The sequence below is a fragment of the Sardina pilchardus genome, chromosome 3, assembly GCF_963854185.1.
Source record: "Sardina pilchardus chromosome 3, fSarPil1.1, whole genome shotgun sequence".
Lineage (NCBI taxonomy): Eukaryota > Metazoa > Chordata > Actinopteri > Clupeiformes > Clupeidae > Sardina > Sardina pilchardus.
The window spans coordinates 14,009,884-14,020,436 of NC_084996.1; the positions used below are offsets into that span (position 1 = coordinate 14,009,884).

A 10,553-nucleotide genomic window follows, 5' to 3' on the forward strand; every position below is an offset into this window, starting at 1 on the left:
GTTACTGTAGTGCAGGTAGAAGCAATACCTCTGAAGTTCGCCTACAAAAAGGAACCAAAGCTGCCATCTTTACAGATAGATTGAATCTTGATCTTGAATTTCCCCTTGGGGATCAACAAAGCACTGTATCTATCTATCTATCTATCTATCTATCTATTTATCTATCAGATATAGGCTACTTTTGCTACACAACAATACTGTTGGTATTTTTGTTACAGGGTGTAGTTCATTCCAGTGAAGAAATAATCTTCATTCAAAATCCCCATTTATTTTCCCATAGTAGATCTCAAGATACATGATCTCCTTCTTTGGGCAAAGATGGTAGCTTTTTTGTAGGGAAACTTCAGCGGGGTATAAGTGGTGGGACTAACTTTCAACTACACCTGTAAAGACCATCATGCTCTCTCCTGTACATCAGGACCTGCAAAGATCAAATCAATACCTGATTAAGGGATAGCAGTACAGGTCTACAGTGCAGTAGAATTCTGAAGTATTCTCACTGTATTCTGATGTGTTCATATGTTACTCCTATGCGTAGTATACGGCGGGGTAGGGGTGGCCATAAAATTGTAGGACTTTGTCAGACACCAAAAACCTGACCAGATGTAGACACTAAGTGAGGCCTACGACTGTGTATATCTCGGGGACATTAGTGATAACATGGGCTGAAGGAGACACCTGTTGGTGTGTATGTCTAGGATTTTACGCGTTTACAATTTACGTTTGTGTACATTTACGTGTTCGATTTACTGAACCTGCTTTATCTAACTGAAAAAAGTCGCACCACGGCTGGGGCCTAACAACATTCTTTTTAACTTTAACTTAAGTAAGTTTCTTAAAAAGGAATTGTTACTTGTACTTGAGTACATTTTTAAGGGAGCAATTATACTTTTACATGGGTATGGATTTCCAGTACTCTACCCACCACTCCCTTATAATTATTATTGGCTATAAGCATGTGGGTCCATGGACACAGAGAGCCTTTATTGAAGCCTCACTGAGAGGGGGGTACAACTTGGCCTGTGCATTATGGGAGTGGGAGATACATACTGGTAACTTACTGTCATGATGAAGTACATTTGTCCCTTAAACATGTCTCCTTGGGAGTCTTGGCAGCACTAAGGGCCTATTCCTGGGGCCAGTTCAATAGTCAAGAGAACCACTCCGGATTGCTGCATTCATCTACACTGTCACACAGTTGGAGAACAAACATGTCATGCACACTACTTGAGTGGAAATGTCATGTGCAAATATAGTGTTTAATGTACAATGTTCAGTTTTATGAGAAAAAAAATAGCCCAGCATCTAAGCTTTTATAATGTGAAAAAACAGCATTTTAAAGAAACCCTCCACACTGCGTGTTCACCTTCATCTGATGAGGAAAACTAGGGTCTTTTTTTACATTATAACACGTGTAAACAAATTGGGGACCAAAATTACGTTAATCAGAATAGTTTTGGGTAAGACTGGAACATACATTTGCAACAACAACTCCTTGAAAGATGCCGGTGACTTGAAGAATAGTCAGTGAACCTTTTCATTCCTTCAGTCGCCGCCATCTTTAATCAACAATTCAGCTTGAATAATTGAAGCTTGAATAATTCCGGAGAAATCTCCTGAGCCTGAAGCCAGCTAAAGAGATGTTTATATCAGGATAAGCATAACCAAAAGTATGCCTTGTTTGCTTGAGATGGGAGAAATACAGTTTTCAATGTTGGACTTCCTGCTTTCAATGATGTAAAATCATCATTTTACATCATTGAAAGCAGGAAGTCCTATTCATGAGTTTCACTGAAATCCCTATTTCTCCTATCTCAAGGCAAACTGAGGGAATGATGCATGACCATTCAAAAACATGACTGGTTTTCTAAAGATACAAAGCTTAAGGCTTATCGGTGAAGTGTCCCTTTAAAGTCATATTATGCAGGTTGAAAATAATTTTGCCATTTATGGGCTATATGGAACTGCATTTTGTTGTCTTTATACCTGTACTCTATAGATTATAGGCTACCTGTACTCTGCATAATGACAAAGTTTAATTAATCTCTAATCTAATATAATCAAATCTAATAAATATGCACATTACTGGAGCTTCAGGCCTAAGCATCTGATCCTAAAGAGTGCTGTGACATGTTGCACGGGCACCTTCTAGATATCATCCTGTAGGTAGTGGTTTGGGTTAGTAGGTGTGACCGTCTGAAACATTCATCCCATGACCGTCTGCACCATTCATTATATGACATCTACTTGATTTGTTTTGTTTGTTGGGGTGAAGAGCAATACATGTATTTTAAATCGAGATCTTACCTGTTAACTGTGGATTAAGTATAACTGTCAGTCTACTTAGTCCCTATACATTAATGAATTAGAGCTCTGTCTGTGCAATCAAGCATGTCCCTTGAATACTCTTTCTTTGCTCCCTACTAGTTAAAGCAATATTGAGAAAACATTTCTGAAAGTGTGAAGTGCCTAAAAAACATGCAAGCCTATTAAAGGTTTACGTGTGTCAGACAGACTCAGACTCAATGTTTTTTTTAAAAAAATGCTCCAACACATGCAAAGATGGCCATCATGAGGCAGAAGCTGAGAATGCATCATCAGCCAGAAAGTGAAAGGGCGCATGGCAGTTCTCAGTTTCATTTCTTATGATGCGGACCAAAGCCATCGATATCGATGGCTTTGATGCGGACCAGACAAAAAGTCACTGTAGCAAGGCTTTGAACCGGTTCACGGAACTAAAACGAAAACCAGAAACTTTTGATGTTTTGCTAACAGAAACGAAACCAGAAACTTAAAAAAAAAAAAAAAAAAGTATGTTCCGGAACAGAAACTTTTATCTAATATAATGGTAGGCTAACCGGTTATAGCCATACCGTTATTTTTTCCGTTCTTTGACAAGAAGTGAGGTTCAATGTATTGGAGAAACTTGCTGCCAAGTACACAGGCAAAATCTGTTCTCACTTCCCTCTGGGCCCTGAGGGAAAGGTTTTGCGCATGTGTTTATAGCCTACATTTAATATTCACTATGGCAGCTATGTAGGCCTGCCTGGGCGAACCGTGCCTGACCTGCCGGTGAATTTGGATTTCGCCGGGCAGCTCAGGCTGGAAACCTGCACATCTATCTCCCCTGCTTCCTGTCCACACCCTTTGGGTCCAATCACAAAGTAGGCTAGCTTATCCAAAAGACGCACTGGATCGTTGGTCTGATTGCTTGAAGGACTATCTATCTAAGCGTCATTTGGATGGTGCCCATTGATAACTGTAACGATCTCACTACACAAGGAGGTAGGCCATCTTGGCAATAGGTTGAACCACAAGATCTATGGCTTGCACAAGAGGTTGTGTCACATATTGTGTTAGATAAGGTCTAATCTGAATATAAGCTAAACTGACATGACATTGTGACTGAGGCTAAATGCTCAGAGAAATGTAATCGGTCATCACTTGTGATTTTTGGCATTTTTGTTCGGGTCAGTGAGGACGAGCCAAGCTGGATGCTGATCAGTTTTGGAGAGATTGAGCTGAAGTCAGTCCAGTCAATCTTTCATCCAGATGGAAAAGTCCCTGCCGTTCAGCAGTGGCGGTAGCTTTGTATGATACCCTCGGCAACCACCTTCCTCAGCAGCTATTTTTTTTTATTCCTTCAATTTCACAATCCAGAAAAAATGGATTACGAATTAAATGTGCTTTTCTGGAGTCGATCATAATGTTGCTGACTTTAGCCAATAGGCCTACAAATTGGGTTGGTTGTGTGATATTCTCACTTCCCTGCTCCAGTAGGGAGACGTGGTCCAGAGGTGAGGTTCCTTCTGTGTGTGAGACCTTCTCAGCAGCAAGCACAGGTGCCTGCAAAACATAGAGCGCCCACTCCCCACATGGTGACATAATTGATTTGACATGAAAATGAGCAATATTTAGAAAACTGATTAGCTCAAATGAAAGACAAAAAAAACTAGTCTGATTTTTTTTTTTTTTTTGCAAGCGCTCGTGCCCTGGGCGGCTGCGAATACTGCCCGTATGAGAAACCACCCCTGAAGTTCAGTATCATTCACATAACAGTAGATGAATCAGTGGGAGTGAATTGATCTAACCTGATATAAAACAGAAAGGTAGTACTGATCACTGAGGTACACCGAGGTCATGAGACTTTGAAATCTAAGACACACTGAATGAACCGAGGGAGGACGCAATTAAGGCTTTTCCTGCAGATTCCTATAGCACAGATCAGTGGTTCCCAGCCTGGGGCCCAGGGACCCCAATAGGGGCCGCCAGAGATTGCAGGGGGTCCGCATAGTGTTGCCTGGGCTGAGGTTGTGAGGTTAAATAAAATTGTATAAAATCCCAATAACACACACAGTTGGATAATCAAAACTCAGTGTAATCCAAATGAAAACATTTTTTGTTCCAGATTTCATTTTATTACTTCTGACCTCCGAACTTGCATAAGCAACCTAGGCTAGTCATTGGTAATTCATACCTGGACCCTAATTGTTGAATAAAACAATTTCTTGTGTGTGTATGTGGGTGAGTTCGGGTAGGGGGCCCTGGCTTGTTTTAGGCACAGACAAGGCGGTCTTCAAGGAAAGGAGGTTGGGAAACACTGGCTCAGATCATGTTGAGAGGAGAATGTCAAGCTTCGCTGTGTCAAAGGCTGCAGATGAGTCAAGTAAAATTAAAACAGATAACAGAGGCGTTACTGTAGCTACTTAATGCTTCAGTCACAGATAAAAGAACAGTTTCTAGACTTCCAATTCACAGGGTTTCCATGATGTTCGTCGAAAAGGGGATACTCTGTTAATGCAAACTCAAATATATCCCTCTCTTGCTATAATGAGCTTGAAGATGCTGTAGCTTACCAGTGACACAACACTACAGTAATGTCCTGTGTATTAGCCGCATTGTGTATAAGCCGCAGGACATTGTTTTATGCCATTTAAAAGACACAAAACCTATATTAAATGTCCCCGTGTATTACTATAACCTCAAATGAAAACATTCTGAATAAATATTGTTGTTTTTTGGCTTGTTCACCGATTTTAGGTATTTATAAGTCTCTATTTATGTCATACATCAAGATATTTGCATACAGTGTTCCTGACTACAAACATGGCAAATTTCAAAGCTCTCAGAGCTTGTGTGTTTGATCTGCATTACTTTTTATGCCTTAAGTCCCATACGGACAGGCTATATTTTAGTCCTTTATTGGTTTTGGAGTGTATAACAATATCTATTAATTTAACAATCTCAGCAGTAAAATATTTTTAGCCAAGAATCCATTTCATTGGAGACCTTAGAGATGAGGAAAAACATTGTTGGTTTAGTTCTACCTCCGGTAGGGGTAGGCCCTATCTAAAATATTCGGGGGCATGTCACTATATCTGAAGAAATTTTGCAAAATCAATGTGGTTTTGCCACAGGAGCGCCATTTATATACATTGGATGAGAGCTTGTTATCTTTTGGATGTAATAAATCAGATTGTCAAAGGCTGCCATTGACATTAATGCTTTTGGTGTTGACATAGCCTACCTATGAGAGAAAACATTCTCTGCCTCTTCTACCAGTTCCCATCTCACAACTTTTAAGAACCACTAGTTGGTTTTTCTGAGATAGGAGATCAGAAACTTGCTTTAAGAAGACTTTCTATAAAACATTTGACAAGAAAGGAAGAAGGGAGACAGTTCTAGCTCTAGTTTACATTGAATTTAGTTAAACAAAGTGAAACCCTTGTTTGCATGAAAGAAAAAAGAACTTCTCACCAAGTGATAAATTAATAACATGCATTATTAATGGAAAAATATTGAGTGTAATGGATTACAGCAGAAGAGTGGATGCAGAGGACATGCTGTTGGACGAATTCACTGAAAAAGTACATAAACTTCTTTCTCTTTAAGGATGAGAGAAAGAATCCAACAATGCTACCATGTCTACACAAGGTAATGCCATTCTCAAAGAGATTGAACAGGGCACTTATTTTTAACAACATTTTCATTGGCAAAAGTTGCACATTCATCTGCATAGTTGATGGCGGCGCTAGAGGATCAAAAATAAACTTTTATGCTGTCTGTCACACTCAACTTTTCTCTGGTAAGCATTTTTGGCAAGTGTAACTGTGAACGAAAAGGCAGCAAATAACTGGTAGTTCATAAGATCATAGCATAGTCAGATTCATGCCAGTAGCTAAGTTTCTTTCGTGCATGTTGTTAATGGGCAATGAGTAACACATACTCAAAAACAAAAGACAACATAACAGTCTTAGGCTATTTGAGGTGTCTGAGGTATTAAATGACACAGTTTCATCCATGAAGGCACAACATCCACAGTCTAGCTATTTGGCTTTCTGCTCTCAATCTAACATACAAAGCATGTTCACGCTCCAACCAGAATAACCCTGAAAAGACACACATCCATACATACAAATAAGATGTATATTTAAAATAAAAAAGCATTTTGCATGGTATCCCTATAATTACATTCTACATAAATATTTGAGAAGGATAATTGCATTGATCTGTCAATCAATTAATGCATAAAGATAAGCTTAAACCCCTTTGCTGAAATGGAAAGTAGTTTAAGAACAACTAGGCCTAGTCCCCCAAAATGACATTTTTTTTAAAAAAAAAATACAGAAAACTATATACAAATCTAAATGCTTCTAAATTGGTTTCATTATTTGCACCCCCCAAAGGCCTGGTCAGTTTTCACTCTGTGATCAACACATCACAGGCCTTTATAAAAAGATATCAAAAGGTAGGAGTAAAGGAACTAGCATTTACTTCAGGTCAGAGCATGAGGTGAAATTGGAATGGACTACTTCAGCAAGCGGAATTCATTTTGGGTTCACTGAGCAATGATGTGAAGACATGAAACAAGGCTCTGATATTGTGAGAGTGGATATAGTTGGGCAATGAAGATCTAATATAGCACAGGGAAAGCCTTTAACTTTAAGGGTGGTTGGCACACATATAGGCTATTATAGTGTACACTTTTTGTATACATATAGCCTTCCAATGTCTAAATATCACAAAGCAGGCTTAAGGATAGCCTATAGTAAAAAGTGAAGATTATGGGGTTTGGTAAAAACTTTTGTTCAAAGGGACATACAAATAATAACAATAGAATAATTAATTTAACAGTGATGAACAATGTAAAATGTTGGTCACTATAGGGAGAAAAATAATACAAACAATGCCAATTCAATCAATAGTCTAATGAAAATAATCAATGAAAATAAAGGAGAGTAGCCAATCCACAATAATGCCCATTCAGTCAATTATAACATAGATAACAGGTTCTAGATGGTGTAGGCTACAGGGACATTAATGTCCAAAGTAGCCTAAATAATTTTAACACCATCCAACCCCCCAGGCTGGATGACAAGCTCCTGCAGGGTGTGGATGCTCACTTATCATGGATTGCAAACTTGACAGAGTCTTTCAGACTGAGTCCTGTTCACCACACGTCTGACTTTGCTACAACACAGAGTCATGCCACATGCAGAAGTTTTTGGATGATACTGCAATTGTGGGGTGTGTCAAGGATGGGCAGGCGGAGGAATACAGGAGCCTAGGGGAGGACTTTGTGCAATGGTGCAAACTCAACCACCTGAAGGGGGGTACACATATAAAGATAATCGGATTGATTTTGCCCCGATTTCCCCCCTTTCCGACCAAAGACAGACAACGGTCAATTATGTTAAGCTCTTATGAGATTCTCTTGTAGTGTGTGGTGTGTTAAGAGTCAAAATTCTCCCGACAATAGCCTGTATGACAGAACGGAAAACGATTGGCGCCGATCATCGTAAATATTAAACATGTTCAATATTTGCGACTAGACATCCTGTAGTGTGTGTGGGGTGTTTTCCGAGGGCAGCCGAGAAAGATTTTTTATAGTCATGTGTGGGTTCTCTCACAGATAAAAAATCGGTTGAGATTTATAAAATCTTTATGTGTGTAGTACCCCCCTTAACTCAACACTGACAATACCAAGGAGATGGTGGTAGATTTCTGGAGGTCTAAACCCGCTCTGCTGTCAGTCACCATTGAGGGGGTCCATGTGGAGGTTTGAACACGTACAAGAACCTGGGAATTACCTGGACAATAAACTGGACAGGTCAGTCAACACTTAAAAACTCTTCAAGAAAGGGCAGGGCAGGCTCTACTTCCTGAGGAGGCTGCGGTCCAACATCTGCAAGGTCTTCAACGTCTGCTGGGCGACTAGACAGGCGCTGGTAAGGGAAGCTGGCTCTGATGTGGGAGCTAAACTGGAGTGCATCACTTCACCACAGACAAAAGGACCCTAAACAAACTAATCAACATATTGGACAATGACTGTCATCCACTCCACAGCACTATCATACAGCAGCAGAGCTCGACAAGTTGGAGACACTCACTGCCATGCACAACTGACAGACTGAGGAAGTCATTTGTACCCAGAGCCATACAACTATTCAATGCTTCACTAAAGGGAAGAGGAGACAGACTTCTCTGCACAGTCTATCTGCATTTCCACCCTCTTCTACTTCCATGACCTTCCTCAACAATGCTGTGTACTGACTGTTTGTTTACTGGCTACAGTAGCCCACATGCAAAACCCTCCCCCCTTCATCTCCCTGACTGGACCGTGGTCTAACTTAATTGACCCATGGCTGATACCTTTGTGCTTCAAACCTATCCTTGCACTGTTACTATAATTCTTATATTACCTGTTTACTTTTCTCTTCTTTTGTCCATATACAGTATTTATACTATACCTGTTATGAAGGTCTATGCTTACATTTTATAACTCATATTCATTGTTGGTCACTAGACTTTAACCCTTGACACACACCTCATAGCCTACTGAATCACAAAGCCATTCCCTGCCCCATTACTGCAAGCGCCTCATGCTTATACATCCTCTTTAAATTCATGTGGATCCTGTTTTTAGTATAAGCCTATTTAGTATACAGTGGGGAGCACATGTATTTGATACCATGCTAAAATAGGAATATAAAATCATCATTTGACAATTGATCTTAATGCCTTAATGCATTCTTCAATCACAAAGAAAATTGGTGTACTTAGCGGTTTTATTTTTACTCTTTTTTTTTTTTTAAATAAAGACATTAAGATCAATTGTCAAATGATGATTTTATATTCTAGCCTGGCAAGACATTTTCTCCCCACTGTATTTTACTGTTCTTTTTACTCATGTGGATTAGTTATTTTATCATTCTGTTTATGTTGTAGTGTAGGCTATGTTGTGTGTGCTGTCTTAAGCCACTGGGACTATCTATCTATCTATCTATCTATCTATCTATCTATCTATCTATCTATTTTTCTGAACCATTAAATGCAGACATTAATGTAAGCTTCGAATGTCGAGGTAGTAGTCTATAATGATCAAATAGACTATGATTTTTTTCAGATGTTTTTTTTTTCACATTTACGGACAAAACTCGTTCAATGGTTGCTGGAAGCAACTTGATTGTTCCACACACACACACAAAAAAAACGTTCAGGTTCACACACTGGACTAAGTAAAAGAATGCCCCGTACCGCATCCCTACACCAGGGGTCGCTTAAATACCAAGCATATCAAGTCATTCCAATCGGAATATAATGGCACAATGTTACCATATTATGTTAACAAAACGTATCGGGCTGTCTGGTTTATCGTTTATTTCAGTGTTGTAGCACTGAACTTTTTCCATCCTCGCGTCTCTAGATATGTGGTGTTTTGTTATGTGGTTATGTTAAGGGGGAGAAATTCGCTACTCTTCTGTGATTTTACGCAGTGATTTTTAACCCCTCCCATCATTCCCATTATTAGCCATATCCACATTTTCCGCCATCTGACTCTAGAAAGTTAATCTGTGCTTTGTTTACAGAGCGATTCAAAGCGAGGAAAAGAACAGAGAAGATATCACACCCAAGGGCGAGCACGACCAGCTTTAAAATAAATTTCGTTTCAGATTGAACTGTGATGAACGACGATGAATATTCAAGACAAATGTATCTGCCTATCCTGGTTTTAAATTAAGCGATACAGCTAAACTAGTGTATCAGAGATGAGACGTTATAGCCTGCGATTCTCTCTATATGGCCATATCTAAAACATTGCCCAATTAATGTATGTCCATATAATACAAAGACCGCTTAAAATTTTGTGCTTCATAGAAGGAGGGGAAACGAGGAGGGAGCAACCACACGGAGGGGAAAAGAAGGAGGAGAATTGGAGACACAGTAGAGAGGAAATCGTGCTCCTTACTAGCCGACACACGCCGCCAGAACACATCGAACAGATTGGGGAGAAAGGAGGCGATAAGAAAGGAGAGAAGGTGAAATTCTAACGAGGGATTTACACAGGTTGGGATACAGACGTTGATTATCAAGAAGAAAGGACTAACGTCATTTTGTATTTCACGTGCATTTTAAAGACTAACGTTAGCCATTTTCTTCTGGACAAGGTATTGTAATATAACCCTTGTGAGGTAGCGGAATGTGTACGCTAGCGATAGCTAATTAGCTAGCTTAGAATTCAGGACTTTGTGCGGGTTTGTTATCTGGCTGAA

The 10,553-nt window shown here is 39.6% G+C and overlaps 1 protein-coding gene across 3 annotated transcripts in view; it reads left to right on the top strand.

Annotated features, from left to right (window-relative positions):
* The first annotated feature begins 10,212 nt into the window (after positions 1 to 10,212).
* Positions 10,213 to 10,553, top strand: part of LOC134076780 (RNA binding protein fox-1 homolog 2-like) — a 39,989-nt gene continuing 39,648 nt past the window's right edge. For all 3 annotated transcript variants that reach the window (XM_062531993.1, XM_062531994.1, XM_062531995.1), the window contains exon 1: positions 10,213 to 10,553. This exon is cut by the window's right edge and continues 1,108 nt beyond it. The gene's annotated coding sequence lies outside the window, so the exon portion shown is untranslated.